The sequence below is a fragment of the Lithobates pipiens genome, unplaced genomic scaffold (assembly GCF_037356315.1).
Source record: "Lithobates pipiens isolate NorthernLeopardFrog02 unplaced genomic scaffold, aLitPip1_a1.2 Scaffold_28, whole genome shotgun sequence".
Taxonomy (NCBI): domain Eukaryota; kingdom Metazoa; phylum Chordata; class Amphibia; order Anura; family Ranidae; genus Lithobates; species Lithobates pipiens.
The window spans coordinates 118,572,281-118,589,710 of record NW_027507789.1 but is presented as its reverse complement, the minus strand read 5'-3'; positions in this window follow the sequence as shown (position 1 = coordinate 118,589,710).

The window sequence follows — 17,430 nt, the reverse complement described above, 5'->3', positions numbered from 1 at the left end:
TGAGGCAATCTAATAAACTTTAGTTCTTTGTAAATACGACCATAGTATATACTATGCTGTACTGATTTATTATTAAAAATGCTTGATGTATTGACAAGAAGTCCCATGTTTTTTTTTAGAAATATATATTTTTTTTTTATGCAGTATCCTTCCAATATCCACTAGGGGTCAGAGTGTGTCATCATGTATTTATGACATTCTGCTAATACTATACTCATACTCCCATGCATAGTCCCCTTTCACACTGTGGCATTGTTCAGGCAGAAGCAGTGAAGGAGCAGTGTATTCACTAGCTAGCGCACCGCTCCAGTGTGAAAGCCCTCCGGCTTTCACAATTGAGAGAAAGGAGCCGGTATAGCACCTGAAAAAGCGACTCCTTTCACTGCACTGTGAAAGCAGGAGTGCTGGAGCGGGGCACTAACAGGACGGTAAAAAAAGTCCTGCTAGAAGCATCTTTGGAGCGGTGAATACCGCTCCAAAATGAAATCAATGGGCCAGCGTGGCTATACCACCGGCAAAGCGCCGCTGCTAGCGGCCGCTAGAACGCTGGCAAAGGGCCGCTGCAGCGGTGCTTTGTGTGCGATTGCGACCCTTTGCCAGCGTTCTAGCGGCCGCTAGCAGGGCGGTTTTAGCCCCCGCTAGCGGCGGAAAAAGGGTTAAAATTGCATGCAAAGCACCGCTGCATTAACCCTTTTCGGCCGCTAGCGGGGGTTAAAACTGCCCTGCTAGCGGCCGCTAGAACGCTGGCAAAGGGCTGCAATCGCACACAAAGCACCGCTGCTAGCGGCCCTTTGCCAGTGTTCTAGCGCCGCATACCACATACGAAATAACGGCAAAGCGCCAACCCACCAACACCCGCACTGTCCCAGTGTGAAAGGGGCCTTATAATGTACTAATCATCCTATTATGTCCCTATTGTGGTTATGTTTGCAGGGGTTTCTCTTACCTTTCTCATCCTTCACACGGCCAGTTAGGTCTGCCCAGTTTGGAAAAACTTGGATGGCAATCTGGTTCCATGCCCTCCTCTTGCTCGCTCGCAGTTTGTAGCATGGATCTCTCGTATCATATAGACAGGGGTGCTCCTTCACCATTCTTATAAACCTCTCCTGATCTAGGAGACATACTGTCTCATCCAGTTCTTCATCCATATTCATGTTCTCCATGTGAGCTAAAAATGGTGATCTGTGCACTTCCTGTGTATTTTTTTATGTCCTTTATGTCATTTCCTTATTTAAATTATGTAAATTATATTTTTTCTTGAGCAGATACAGCGTCAAAACGCCCATAGAAACACTCGTTGTCGCGCTAAACGCTCGAATCGAGCGTTTCCATTAGTTTCTATGGGAATGAAAACGCCCAAATCAGCCCAATTCGCGCGACAAAAAAGGGTCCGGAACTTGTTTGAGCTCCAGGCGTAGGGCTTCAGGCGACTTGGAGTGGAGATGTGAACCATCTCCATTGAGAATAATGTATTTTTTCCCCTCCAGCGTTTTGTAGCTTCAGGCGACAAGCTACAAAACGCTCAGGTGTGAATGGGGTCTAAATGATCAGCACTGAGCAGTGCGGGGTGTAGCAACATGGCCTCCACCACCTTCCAACTGCTGGCATCCAGCTTCTTTCAAATTGTAACATCCACACAGCATCACAGATGTCAATACACTATATTGATTTATATACGCTCGCTTTATTGTTAAAATCACTGTGAAATTTAAGACGTTGCTGGGTGTAGTAAGATGTCCGCTGCTGCTGTCTTCTGACTGCAGGTGTTCTGTCAGATGAGCAAACCTGGTAGCAGTGGACGCATTCGCAGCCAACGGAACGTCACTTTCGCTACCTGATCTGACAGGTTGTCAATTCTGACAGAACACCGACTGACCTCCCCTCCCACAGGCTACCTGATTCAGGGGATATAGCCACCCGAGTACCATCCGAGACCTGAGGAAAGAGGCACCTGGGTCACTGGGGACAAAGCACATGGTGCCTAAAGCCCCTTTCACACCTGTGGACTGCTTCATTTTCAGAGAAAAAAACAGATGAAGTTTGCGTCAGTTTTTATCCATTTTTACGTCAGTTTTTTACGTTCACTAGCTAGAGTCCTTATCCACATTCACCCCCTTTCTGCCCAGAACAATTTTTAGTTTTCAGCGCTGTCACACTTTGAAAGACAATTACGCGGTCATGCAGCACTAAACCCATAATTAATTTGTATTTCACACAAATAGAGTTTTCTTTTACAAAAGTTTTATTGTTACGTTTGCCAGCATAACAGGTTTACAACAGAGCTTTGAAACAGTCAAAAAAAACAAAAAGGCCTTTATCAGTACAAAAGAGTCGAAAGACAAATTTTTAACAATTAAATTCCATCAGACAGCATCTAGGAATCTGACGATCCTGATCTCATATCATACTAGGGATAGAATATGCCTATGGCAGGATCGTGTATTACACCCTAATGCCCCGTACACACGAGCGGACTTTTCGACATCCAAACTCCGACGGACTGAGTCCGGTGGACTATCCGATCGTGTGTGGGCTGCAACGGACTTTAGCGAAGCTAAAGTCTGACGGACTTTAGAAATGAAGCATGCTTTAAATTTTCCCGACGGAACTCCGCCGGACCCGGTCCCCTTTGAAAAATCCGCTCGTGTGTGTGCTACTCCGACGGACTAAAACCGACGCTAGGGCAGCTATTGGCTACTGTCTATGAACTTCCTACGTCGAATCCAGTCGTACGTCATCACGTTCGACTCCGTCGGAGTTTGGTGTGATGGTGTGTGGTCAAGTCCGTTCGGTCGAAAAGTCCGCCAGAACTCCGTCGGAACTCCAGCGGAACTCCGGCGGAACTCCTTTGGAGGTCTGTCAGACTTAATTCCTCTCGTGTGTACGGGGCATAAGGGTACCTGAGAGCTGGTATCCTCAAAAGAGGATTCAGAATAGGAAAGGAGCATGCGGGAAACAAATAGAGTTTTCTTTTGGTGGGATTTATTCACCACTGGACTCTTTATTTTTTGCTAAATACACAAGGCACTGATGGACACTGATTGGCAGCACTGTTGGGACTGCACTGATAATCGGAAGATGCCCCTTTTACACAAGTCGATTATCGTCTCTCCTCTCCTCACACTGACAGCAGGAGGAAAGGAATGCTCATAGCCAGCTTGCGTTTTGTGATCAGCTGTGATTGGACACAGCTGATCACATGCTAAAGAGCTGCTGATTGGCTCTTTACCCCAGTCTGTGATCAGAGTCCCGCAGACACAGTGATCACAGAGCACACCGCCCACTCCCTGCGATGGGCACGATCACGGGAGGACGTCATCCAGCCAGCAAGTGGTTAAAGTATAACTTTAGTCAGATAATTAAGTCCTGCTAGATCACTTCAGACTGGCCCCTTTTGCCGGTATCTCAGGAAAAAAGCAGGGGGCACCTGTATCTGAGTGAGGAGTATTAGAAAAAGCAATTTGGTAGTGATAAATAAATAAAGCATTCACATTTAATGGAGGAAATATTGGCTTGTCATCTGTGGAAGTCGTAACATTTATAGCAGAGATCGTCAGGCAAGCGGCTGGTGTTGTACAGAGATCAGCCAGGAAGTTGCTGGGTGGTGAGAAGGAATTGCTGGAGAATGGAGAGGCCAGCGGCGTGGTGTGCATCAGCATTGGGGTGTCCTTGACCCTCTTCTGAAATGCAGAGTTCGGCCAGGAAGTGTCTGGGCAGAAAAAGACAGGAGCGCTGTGGCTGGGGAAGCTTTAAAAAAAATGCATAGCCCCCCCAATTCATGCCAGGCCCCCCCACCCCAAAGAACCTTGTCCCAATGTTGATGGGGACAAGGGCCTTTTCCCCACAACCCTGGACTGTGGTTGTAGAGGTCTGCAGGCAGGGGACTTATCGGAATCTGGAAACTTCCTTTAATAAGGGGGCCTCCAGATCCTGCCCCCCCATGTGAATGAGTTTGGGGTACATAGTACCTCTACCCTTTCATCCAAAAAAGTGAAAAAAGGCACAAGAGTTTTTGACAATTCCTTTATTAAAAAAATGAAAAACAATGTCCCCCGATGTAGATCCATCGTCAATAACCCCGGCCGCCACTGCCAGATCCAAAAAAAACTCTGCCCGCGACGAAGGCTAACTACCGACTGCCCGCTCCTCCTTATGACATCACCGACTGGTGCATGCGGCATCACACAGAATTTGAATCTGTCGATCATTTTTCAATTTATCTGAATTGTACATGTCTACCACAAATTCCTCTCCTTCTCCCTGAAGCTGTAAAACAGCCCCAGTAAATCGCTACGCTCAGGTGTGATTGGAGCCTCACAGCCAAGGAAGCTGCTGCTGTTTGATCAGCAGCTGCCATGGTGCTACACTTGTGATCAGTTATGACACCAGCCATTTGATGGATTGACAGTTTGGTTGAGGACACAAACAAATATGACAGTTTACATTTCCAGCATTCCAGGAATGTAACTGTTTTTTAAAACCATTAAATAGATGATTTTAGTTCTGCTTTCTGATTTACTGCTGTTCAGGGGTTCTGGGCTTCAGCAAAATGGCAGCTTCCAGCAAGAAGAAACAGGAGCAGTGCTGGAGGCAATTCACAGCAAACATGAATGTTGGTAGCATAATTAATATGTAGAATGTATGTTCCTTGCTAAAGAACATTATTTTTTTATAAAGTTGTTTTTGGGTAAAGTTCCACTTTAACCACTTGAATCCCAGAGCCATTTTTTCTAACAAAAACTAACCATTTGTCCGTCCGGTGAAAAACCTACTTTACAACCACTTTAACTGGGGGTGGGGGCAGAGGGGTTAATTAATCTACAGTGCTATTTGTAATATGCAGCATGGAGGAGGTTAATGTATTGCTATTGGTCACTGATGCATTAGTGACCAGAGGCAATTAATTAACCCCTTTGTGCTGCATTAATGGCACCAGTGGCAGTGTTCATTAACCCCTTTATGATGCAGCAAAAAGGGGGTTAATTAACAATGCTGATACAACTAATGCAGCACACAGGGGTTAATTAATTGCCACTGGTCACTAATGCATCAGTGACTAATTGCAATATATAAGCCCCCTCCATGCTGCATATTACAAATAGCACTGTAGATTAATTAAAACCCCACCTTAAAAAGAAAAAAGAAAAAAGTTAAGCACTGCAGCCTGCCACCATGTCACTTGCCACCCATGTTCCCCTTTGTAACCATCCCCTCACTAAATTCACTTGTCACTTTCATCGGTGTCCACCTGTGTGACTGTCCCCTTCTTCCTTTACCCTCCAAGTTCCAATATCCCCTCTGATGAGTGGTCTCTCAGTAAGTCGGGCCATGGGTGGGAGGAGGAGAAGTCGGACACTTGGGCAGCCTTTGATCTTATCCAGCAGCACACAGAACAGACACCAGACAACCATTTCACAGAAGGAGGTGGATAGAGAGGAGACACGGGAGAGTCAAGATCACACCTGTCCCTGATGCGGTGCCAATGTGGGTGGAGACAACTGTGCAGCACTAAGCAAGGCCTCTCTCCCGGCTTCACTGTGTAATGTTCGGGGGACCAGGTAGATCGCAGGACACAGGCTTTGCACACAAAAAAGGGTTTATTAAACTTAAATCGCTTTACAGCAGCCAAAAACAAAAGGAAAAAGGTTTATAGTCTCACCGACTTGCAAAGTCCAGAACAGCAGTCTTTATCAGAAACAGAGCTTGATCTTGATGGCAGGTAGCTTCCCCTGCCAGGAGCCTTCCAAACAGGACACTGCTGTCCACTTCAGCTGCTGCAACCCAAACAAACACCATCCACCATGTGTTCTCCACTCCTCCACCCCCACCTACCACTTCCTGTCTTGTTTTTTAAAGGCACTCCCTTAACAGGTGGGTTTATCAATTTTATTCATTTAAAAAGACCACAACCCAAACAGAGGGGAAATATAGCGTCCTTCCAGGACCCAGCCACGGCGTCCTGTACATATCCCCCCCCCTGTGCCCCAACGCCAAGGAGGTGGAGGCAACAGTGGAGCTCAAACAATGGACTCGGGAGAGGGCATCTGCATTTTGATGCAGTCTCCCGGGCCTATGCTCCACTACAAATTGAAATTCCTGGAGTGCCAGGAACCACCGGGTAACCCTGGCATTAGTCCCTTTTCCCTGTCTCAGCCATGTTAAAGGGGCATGGTCAGAAATCAACCTAAACTTCCTTCCCAAAAGGTAATATCTGAGGGATTCCAGAGCCCACTTAATGGCCAGACACTCTCGTTCAATTATGGCATAGTTTTTCTCCGCTGGTGTTAACTTCCTGCTGAGGAAGACTATCGGGTGTTCCTCGCCATGAATAACCTGTGACAACACCGCTCCCAATCCTACATCGGAAGCATCAGTCTGGACAATAAATTCTTTTGAAAAATTGGGTGCTACAAGGACAGGGTGTTGGCACAGCGCCGACTTGAGCTCCAAAAAAGCCTTCTCAGCGTCTGCATTCCACTCCACCATGACCGATTTCCGACCCTTAGTCAGATCGGTCAACGGAGCCGCCAACATGGCAAAGTTGGGTACAAACCTCCTGTAGTATCCCACCATGCCCAGGAATGCACGTACCTGCTTTTTTGTGAGGGGGCGGGGCCAATTCTGTATAGCCTCTATCTTGTTGACCTGAGGTTTCACTACCCCTCTACCCACGATATAACCCAGGTATTTCACCTCCTCCATTCCCAAAGCACATTTTTCAGGGTTTATTGTAAACCCCTCCTTCCAAAGAGAGTCCAGCACTGCCTGCACTTTGGGCAAATGTGATTCCCAGTCTTTGCTAAAAATGACTATATCGTCCAAGTATACTGAGGCATACTTCCGGTGAGGTCGTAAAATCCTATCCATTGCTCTCTGGAACGTGGCTGGAGCAGTTTGCAATCCAAAAGGCATCCTTTTGTACTGAAAACTCCCCTCTGGGGTAGAAAAAGCTGTTTTCTCTCTAGTGGCCTTAGTCAACGGTATTTGCCAATACCCCTTGGTAAGGTCTAATGTAGTGATATACCTGGCTGGACCTAGTCTCTCGATAAGCACATCTACCCGGGGCATGGGGTAGGCATCAAACTGGGAAACTTCATTAAGTTTCCGGAAATCATTGCAAAATCGCAGAGTCCCGTTGGGCTTCGGTACCAACACAATCGGGCTTGACCACTCACTCTGCGATTCCTCAATAATCCCTAGGTCTAACATCTTTTTTACTTCCTCTGAAACGGCCTTCCTTTGAGCCTCTGGGATGCGGTAGGGTCGGACAAAAACTTTGACTCCTGGTTCTGTGACAATATCATGCTCTATGACACTAGTGAGCCCTGGCAAGTCTGAAAATTTTTCTTTATTTCTCTGCAAGAACTCCTTTGCCTGCTGACTTTGGGTTTTAGACAGGGTATTTGCTACTTGGACACTCTCCACCCCAACCCGAGGCTCAAGTTTTGTACTAGCCAGGGAGGTCACTGGTTCCCTGTCTGTCCAGGGCTTTAGCAAGTTTACATGATATATCTGGAAGGGTTTCCTCTTGCCTGGCTGGTGGACTCTATAATTTACCTCTCCCACTTTTTCTACAACCTCGAAAGGGCCTTGCCATCTGGCCAAGAACTTACTTTCCACAGTGGGAATCAACACTGCTACTCGATCCCCCACTTGGAAGTTCCTAATTTTGGCTGCCCTATTATAGACCCGTCGTTGAGCCTCCTGGACTTTTTGTAAGTGTTCCTTAACTAGCGGCATCACCGTTCGGATCCTCTCCTGCATTTGAGAGACATATTCAAGAACACTTTTATGCTGAATTGGTTCACTTTCCCATTCTTCTTTAACAAAGTCCAGTAATCCACGAGGTCTCCGCCCATATACCAATTCAAAAGGCGAAAACCCAGTGGAGGCCTGGGGCACTTCTCGGATAGCAAACAGGAGGGCTGGTAACAGGCAGTCCCAGTCTTTCCCATCCCTTTGTACCACTCTCTTGAGCATAGACTTAAGGGTCTTATTAAAACGTTCTACCAATCCATCTGTTTGGGGATGGTAGACCGATGTGCGCAGCTGTTTAATCCGGAACAGTTTGCACACATCAGCCATAACCTTCGACATAAACGGGGTGCCCTGGTCTGTGAGAATTTCCTTGGGAAAACCTGTCCGTGTAAACAACTGGAATAACTCCCGTGCAATAGCCTTAGAGGAGGTATTCCGCAGGGGTAGCGCCTCAGGATATCGAGTGGCATAGTCGAGGATCACCAGTATGTAAGAATGACCTCGGGCCGACTTTACCAAGGGACCCACTATATCCATGGCTATCCTCTCGAATGGGACCTCAATTATGGGCAGAGGGACCAACGGGCTCCGGAAATGGGTCGCCGGAGCGGTCAACTGACAGGTGGGACAAGAGGTACAGTATCTTCTTACCTCTGCTTTCAAGCCTGGCCAGTAAAACCGGTCGGCGATCCGTGCCTCCGTCTTTTCAACTCCCAGGTGTCCCCCTAAAACATCATCATGGGCCAGTTCCAGGACCTTGCGTCTATACTGTTGGGGTACCAATAATTGTTCTACCACATTTTCTCTCACTTTAGTAACCCGATAAAGCAATTCATTACATATTGAAAAATGTGGCCACCGCTCATTAGCACCTGGCTCTTGGGGCTCCCCATTTATTACTACAACCTGTTCCCGTGCCCTGGCCAAAGTGGGGTCCTGCATCTGGGCAGTACCAAATGCCCCCTGGGGAACACCCAAATCTGGCAAGTCAGGGGTAGAGGCCATTTCCTCATCCTCTTCCCCCAGCATTACCTGGAGCGGGGAAGGTTCCCCCCCCCTCAGTGTTCAGGTAGGTCTGAGACCCCTACATATTGACATCCTTAACAGTATCAGCACTATTTTCATCATTATTAACCAAAGTCTTGGCGTTTTTATCAACTGGGTCCATATTACGAACATGTGGCATCTCAGGGTTATTACCCTCAACAACAGGAACAGAGGGACTAGTTTCTTCCCAGTCTCTGGACCTTTCAGATAGTTCTCCTTGCCTCCAAAGTTTTGCAGATAACGGACAGTCACGTCCTATGATAACGTCATGTACCAAGTTTTTTACCACCCCCACCTCTTGAGTACTAGTGCCACATGGTGTGGAGATGGACACCGAGATGAGAGGGTACTCTCTAGTGTCCCCATGAATGCACACAACCCGCAAAATTTTGCTTACCGGACCAATCTTCCCAATTACTCTAGGGTGAACCAGGGTTACCATGCTTCCAGAGTCCAGCAAAGCCTGTGCAGGGTGGTGGTTCACTTGGACTTCACACTCAAACTTCCCCTCTCCAAGGTCAAGATGTGTTGTACACGCTTTATGGGCATAAAAAGACTCCCTCCGAAGAACCCCGCATTCCATGGGTTCTTCCTGCAATGGGCAGTGGGCCCGGGTATGGCCCCAGGCATGACATCGCCAACATTGTACATCCCCTCCTCTCCGATCAGGAACAGGTCGCTAAGGGGGTAACGGGTGTGACTCTTGGCCTTCCGGGGTGTTGCTTCTAGGGCTCCTGGGGACATCCTTTCGAAGGGCGGCAGTTGGTCGGAAGGGCCGTGGCAGACTGGGCCCTTGACGCTTGGTGGGGCCAAGCAGATCCTCCACCACCGTATATCGTTCCACCATCTCAACAAGGCAGTTCGCGGTTTTGGGGTCTCCATGGCTGACCCACCGTTGAAGGTCATCTGGCAGTGACCTTAAGTATCGGTCCAGCACGACCCGCTCCACAATTTGGGGGCCAGACAACACTTCGGGCTGCAGCCATTTTTTTACTAGTTGCACCAGGTCATGCATTTGAGATTGCGGTGGCCGGTTTGAACGATACTTCCATTGGTGCACTCGTTGGGCCCGAACGGCCGTAGTCACCCCCAACCGAGCCAGTATTTCTGCCTTTAGTTTTTGATAATTTTTAGCATCTTCTGGTGGTAGGTCAAAATAGGCTTTTTGAGAATCTCCGGTGAGGAAAGGAGCAATTAAGCCGGCCCACTGGTCCTGGGGCCACCCTTCTCTCTCTGCCGTCCTCTCAAATGTTGCCAGAAACGCCTCTACGTCATCACTCAGGGACAACTTCTGCAAAAAATGGCTTGCCCTTATGGTCACCTGGTTGCCAGGGGCAACGGCCACTTGTTCACGGCCCTGAGAAAGCTGCTGCACTGCTTCTTTTAAGGCCGCCATCTGAGCCTGCATAACCTCTTGTTGGGGTCGCTAGCTGGGCTGCTAACTGGGCCACCAACTCGTTGTGGTGCGTTTTTTGTAACTCTAGCTGGGTTGCTAAGCGCTGATTAGCTTCCTCATGGCGAGTCTGCGCTTGTATATTAGCTATGGACAGCTGTTTAATTAGCTCCTCCATTGTTTCAGCTTTCAACAGCTGTGCAGCTTTAACCCAGGACATAAATTCACTGTACTGTCCCTTTAAATGTCAGTTCAAATCCCATGCAAAAAAAAAAAATAGCAAGAAAAAACGCCTGTTACTTTGTCCTGCCCGCATTCGAGCACCACTTGTAATGTTCGGGGGACCAGGTAGATCGCAGGACACAGGCTTTGCACACAAAAAAGGGTTTATTAAACTTAAATCGCTTTACAGCAGCCAAAAACAAAAGGAAAAAGGTTTATAGTCTCACCGACTTGCAAAGTCCAGAACAGCAGTCTTTATCAGAAACAGAGCTTGATCTTGATGGCAGGTAGCTTCCCCTGCCAGGAGCCTTCCAAACAGGACACTGCTGTCCACTTCAGCTGCTGCAACCCAAACAAACACCATCCACCATGTGTTCTCCACTCCTCCACCTCCACCTACCACTTCCTGTCTTGTTTTTTAAAGGCACTCCCTTAACAGGTGAGTTTATCAATTTTATTCATTTAAAAAGACCACAACCCAAACAGAGGGGAAATATAGCGTCCTTCCAGGACCCAGCCACAGCGTCCTGTACAACTGATACAGTGGGAGTTTGTGATGTCACTGGTTGCTAGACGCCAGGCAGAGCCGGCCCTAGCAACCAGTTCTGGAAGTGTAGGGTAATGGTGACCTCAATTCACCCGGCATCAGAGCGGTATGCACAGCAGCCGAGGCGGCATACCCCCTGCCTTGGTGCACGTAACCCTGGGGGACAGGGAAAGTGCAGGTTCCCCAGAAGCAGTGCCTGACACCCCCCAATGCATTTCACCCGTGGCGGTTCACCCCCCTCCGTACGCCACTGGTGCAGAATCATGTATATATGCGTGATCCTGCACTTCCGGGTAGGGGGTGCCCCAATTCTGCTGTGATTTGTCACAGCAGATGCCGATCAGCGGGTGTGGGCCAAGGGATGTCTGCCGGCACCCGCCAATCGTCAAATAGAGACACAGGGTGGAACTCTGCATATGTAAACAAGGCAGATCTACGTTCTGATGGGGGGGAAGTGATGGATTTTCTTTCTCTTCATCACTTCCCTTAGTAACAGCATCACACATAGTATACACAAACACAGGCTAGGCACACAGTTAACCCTTTGAGTGCCCTGGGTGTTTAACCCCTTCCATGCCAGTGTCATTAGTAGAGTGACAATGCATATTTTTATCACTGTATTACTGTCATTGGTTCCCTAAAAGTGTCAGATTTGTCCGCTGCAATATCGCAGTCCTGCTATAAGTCTTTGATCGCCGTCATTACTAGTAAGAAAATAAATAAATAAATATTCCAGTGTACTGTACATCCCATAGTTTGTAGACTGAATAACTTTTGCGCAAACCCATCAATATACGCTTATTGGGATTTTTTTTACCAAAAATATGTAGAAGAATACATATTGGCCTAAATTTATGAAGAAATTCGATTTTTTTCATTTTTTTAATTGATGTTTTATAGCAGAAATATTGTTTTTTCTCTTTTGTTCACCAAATGACACAGCTCCTTTCTTAGACCATTGGGTTGTTACGCAACCTACAGTAGAGGACTAGGCATAACATGTTGACATGTGATAATAAAACTAGAACTTTCTAGTTCTGCCCAAGGGGCGGTCCCTTAGGTAACAATCCCTCAGTCTGATACTGCAGCTTCAGTTTTTTATCTGGCTAGTGAATGAGAAGGACTTTTTCTGCAGAAGCTTTTTCTTTTTGCGCAAGATTAAAGATCCTGTGATCTGCTATCAACAGTCGGCTGGGTGACAGGCTGTATACTCTTATCCTTGTAGTCTCCCCAGCCTGCCCAGTGAGCGTGTGCAGACCAGAGCTTTGCGCTGGATTGGCCACGACATGCCCCAGCTCCAGGGGCAATCGGTGAGCGTGTATGCTCTGGGGCACACATATGACCGGGCTACTGATGTCTGCGTCACAGTGTGCGCCGGGCCAGAAGCCACCCCGTACTGATCAGAGAGTGGGTCTGATGTGGAATGTCTCCCAGCTTTTCAGGTGGGTAAGTACAGCTCTCCCAGCCTCGGTGGGGCTGAGCAACTGGGCATTCCCTGGGAGGTCCATTCGGGGGTCCCTCACCTCCCTCTCTTCTCTCCCTGTCCCTAGCTTCCCTCCTCCCCCCTTCCCTATGGGGGATGCTGCATGGGCTGCTGAGCGGTGTGTGTGCCATAGACAGGGGCTCTCCGGGGGGGGGGGGGGTTCTCACCTGGGGGGGGGACTGCTGTGGATGGCTGTGCCCTGGTGGTATGTAGGTCTCTCCCTGGAGGTGTCTGGACGCTGTGTCTGTTGATCGCTGTAGTGCTGTTTTACCGCCATTTCTCTGCCTGTTTTTTCACTGTCCCTCATGCTATACAGTGCTCGGCGGCCATTTTTGGTGTGACCAGGGAGCAGCATGCTCTGTCTCCATCTTCCTGTAGTTCGGTGGCCATTTTCCCTGTGATTATGACCTTTATACTGGACGCTTGGCGGACATTTTCTTGAAGCCTGAACACGTTTTTTCAGTTTCAGCGCCATTCAGAGCAGCTCTGCACAGCGCGGTGTTGTCTCCTATGCATCTGGGAGCTGACACAGGACACAGGCACTCTTAGCTGGACGGCGCAGAACTCAGTCAGGGTGGTGAGTCCTGTGGGAAGAGCCCCTCAGCTAGCAGCAGTTAGGTGGTGTTTCTTCCCCCAAAATCCAGGCAATTGCAACCGGTTCACCTGCAGACAGTGCAGTGCCTCTGGACGCTTTGTCGGCAGTCCTCAATTCATTCGTTGCCAAGAGGGAGGCAGTATGTGGGCGCAAAGGTGGTAAAAAATGGCCCCTGCCCCCGTCCTCTGGGGAGAGCTCTGACGCAGACTCGGGTCCTGCTGAGGCTGGTGACCCCTGTTCTGTCTTTTCAGATGACTCTGACCAGGACCGATCGGACAGTGAGTATGTGTCCCCATCAAGGTCCGTGCACGACAAAGCACTTGTTGGAGCACTTATCACAGCTGTGTATGATACCCTGAAAATTCAGGAGCCAGCAGATCCCTCTGCTGATGTAAAGGTCCCTTTTGGGTCCTGCAAGCCAGCCTGTACACCTAAGGTGTTCCCGTATCTGACTTATTTCGATAAATTCATTTACAAGGAATGGGGTCGACCGCAACGGACCTTTTCGGTCCCCAAATACATGGTGGTGCGTTATCCATTTGAGTAGAGCCTTCTCAAAAAGTGGTCGCCTGCTCCGGTCGTGGACTCCCCAGTATCCAGGTTAAACAAAGTAACCACAATTCTGGTAGAGGGGACTCCTGCCTTTAAGGAACCTACGGACAGAAAGGAAGAGGCAGTGGCTCATTCCTTGTTCATGGTTGTGGGGTCCACTATGCGACCAGTACTGGCATCCGCACTTGTGTTTCAGACACTAACTGAGTGGGCAAAATGTTTGCACCGCAAATTGGGAGAGCAACAGGCTTCTCCTGTCTGCGTGGAACTAGCAGACCAATTAGTGCAAGGCCTTAAGTACATTTGTGACGCAGCCCTGGATACTGAATGAATGAATGAATGAAATACTTGTATAGCGCACAATGCGAACTGAATTGCCTCTAGGCGCTGTGGCGAGCTTTGATCATCTGCTAAAAGAGGAAGGTCTTGAGTTTTTTCCTAAAAGCCAGGTGATTTTCTTCCAGGCGGATGTTGATTGGTAGAGCATTCCATAGCCGAGGCCCTTGGACAGCGAATCTCCGATCACCCTTGGATTTATACCGGGCTTTGGGCACGAGGAGGAGGTTTTTGTTGGCTGATCGAAGACTGCGGTTTGGTGTGTAATGATTTATTTTCTCCATTAGGTATTGCGGAGCTTCTCTATGCACGCATTTGTGGGTGAGGCAAAGGGTCTTGAACGTGATCCGATTTTTTACGGTTAGCCAATGTAGGCTCCTCAGTGAAGGAGAAATGGATTCCCAGGGTTTTTTTCCTGTTATCAGCCTTGCCGCCGTGTTTTGGATCAGTTGTAATCGCGCAAGTTGATATTGTGGTAATCCTATGTAAAGCGAGTTTGCGTAGTGCAGTCGTGAATTAATGATTGTTCCAACTACCACTGCTTTGTCATTCTTTGGGATAAAAGGGATGAGTCTGCGAAGCATGCGCAGCAGATGGTGAGATCCACTGACTACAGATCCTATTTGCGCATCCATTGACATTTGTGCATCTAAAATAACCCCGAGACTCTTCGCTTTGGTCTTTGGGGAGATAGTCTGCCCAAAGACGGTTGGTGGAGACCAGGAGGTTTTGGTTGCGGGCTTATGATTTGGGTGTAAGATAAGAAGCTCTGTCTTTGATTGGTTCAGCTGGAGGGAGTTGGTGGTCATCCAGTCCTCTATTGATTTGAGGCAGTTTTCAAGTTGTTGTTGGTGATCTTTTTTTCCATTGATCCAGAAATAAAGTTGCGTGTCGTCAGCGTTAAGGCCCGTACACACGGTCGGACTTTTTGACAACAAACATGCAAATTAGCTGTTTTGGAGCAACATCCGACTGTGTGTACGCTCCATCGGACAAACTTTTTCTGTTTTCATCGGACTTTTGTTGGCTCTGCGAACGGACAAACTTTTTGACAACAGAAGTCCGATGGAGCAAAGTCCTACCGTGTGTACGCAAAAGCATCGGACTTTTGTACAAGGTACAAACACGCATGCTCAGAACCATTGCAAACGATCAGACTACAATACAGAAGTTGACCAAAGGTGGCGCTGGAGTCATTGAACGTCCTCTTTTGAAGCGGCGTCAGTACGTTGTGACGTCATTACGTTCGTGTTTGTTGTCAAAAAGTCCGACCGTGTGTATGCAATACAAACTTGTGGACAACACACTTTGTACAAAAGTCCACGGAAAAGTTTGTACAAGTCCGACCGTGTGTATGGGGCTTAAGAGTGGAAGCAGAGATCTGAGCATCTGATGATTTGAAGGAGTGGGCGAATGTAAATGTTGAAGAGAACGGGTGACAACGGAGAGCCTTGAGGGACTCCGCAGGTGACTGCCCGAGTTTCGGAGAGGAAGTTTCCTAGTTTCACTGTCTGTGACCGATTTCCTAGGAAGGACGCGAACCATTGGAGATCTATGTCTTGGACTCCGGCTACTTCTGTGAGGCGGACGAGTAGAGTATTGTGATCTACTGTATCAAACGCTGCACTTAGGTCTAGCAGTACGAGGAGACACGGCTCTCCGTCATCTGCTGCTTCGAGGGTGTCATCCCAAATCTTGAGGAGAGCTGTTTCTGTTCCATGACCCGGGCGGAAGCTTGATTGCAGCGGGTTCAGGAGTTTGTGAGTATCCAGGTGAAGTTGTAGCTGATGTACTACAGCTTTCTCTATGATCTTAGAAATGGTGTTGAGGCTTGTAATCGGCCTACGGTTGTTTGGACCCTGAGGGTCCAGGTTTGGTTTCTTGAGTAGAGGTTTGACGATGCCTTGTTTGAGGATGCTGGGAACAATCCCTTCGTGGAATGATCGGTTTATGAGGTGGGTTATGGTTGGAGCCACGATGTCGGAGCATTCTTTCAGTAGTTTTGTGGGGATGATGTCAATAGGTGAGGTACTGTCACGCAGTTTATTAATGATGTTTTTTGCGGTGTCTACGGTAATTGGGGATAGTGAAAATTTTGGCGGTTGCGGTATGTTGGTGCAGACATCCTCTTTATGTATTTGCTGGCTGAGGTTGGATGTTTTCTTCTGACAAATTGTTTCCCTGGTGGTTTTGACTTTATCGATGAAAAAATCCGACAGTTTGTCACAGTAATACTCCTCTGGATACTCTCCCTCTGTTAGATGACATTAGATGACATTATTAAAAATGCTGCAGGTGGTAAGAGTACACTACTCCCACAGGCCAGGAAGGCTAAAGAGCCTAATTTTCTGCTTACAAACTGCTTTTTCGTCTGCCCAGGGCTTCGTTTAAGCGTCCCCAGCCCGACAGGACGACCTCTGAAGGACAAAAGCGTCCCTGGAACCGCAAGCCTGTGAGCAAAAGTGCTACTGCATGAAGGTTTGCCCCACCCGCAATCTGGGTGGGGGGTCGCCTTTTAGGAGTTTGCAGCCCAGTGGGCCTCTCAGCTGTCTGACCAATGGGTCTGCGATCTGATTTCCTCAGGCTACAAGATAGAGTTCCTCTCTTGGCCAAAAAACAGATTCTCCTACTCCCGGCTTGCTCTATTGGGGGCGGTAAGGGACCAGTTGAGTCGTGGGGTGATAGTACCTGTTCTGAAATCGGAACATTTCCAGGGTTCCTACTCAAAACTGTTCGTAGTCCCCAAAAAGCAAGGGGTAGTCCAATCTTGGACTTAAAAGCCCTCAATTACTTTGTAAATGTACAGAGGTTCAGAATGGAATCAGTTCGCTCAGTAGTCGCTGCACTCCATCAAGGGGACTCCCTGACATCTTTGGACATCCAGGATGCGTACCTGCACATACTCATATGCCTTCGGCATCAGAGGTTTCTGCGTTTTGCAGTAGGGGAAGCCCACTACCAGTTTGTGGCTCTCCCCTTTGGTTTGGCGTCAGCCCCCCGAGTCTTTACCAAGGTATTGGCTCCCGTTTTGGCGATGCTGCGGCAGCGCGGGATTGTGATAGTGGGTTACCTAGACGATCTCCTCCTGAGAGCATCTTCCGCCTCAGAGTTAGAGGAGGATGTGGCGATCACCATGCAGGAATTTAGGTGGCTATTGAACCTAAAGAAGTCGGTGATTGTACCAACTCAGCGTTTGGAGTACCTAGGCTTACAGCTGGACTCCACGAAAGTGAGAGTGTTTCTCCCTTCAGACAAGCTGCAGACTCTCAGAGCCGTGGTAAAACTGCTGATGAACCGCAGATGGTCGTCGCTATGCTTCTGCATGCGAGTCCTGGGACTCATGGTGTCCTCCTTCGAGGTAGTACTGTATGCCCAGTGTCACACCAGAGTCTTGCAGAAGGAGATTTTGACAAGTGGGACAAATCTCTGTCCCTGGATCGGTAGATTCAGGTGAGCCAGTTAGTCAGGGATTCCCTGCTCTGGTGATTGAGGTCCTC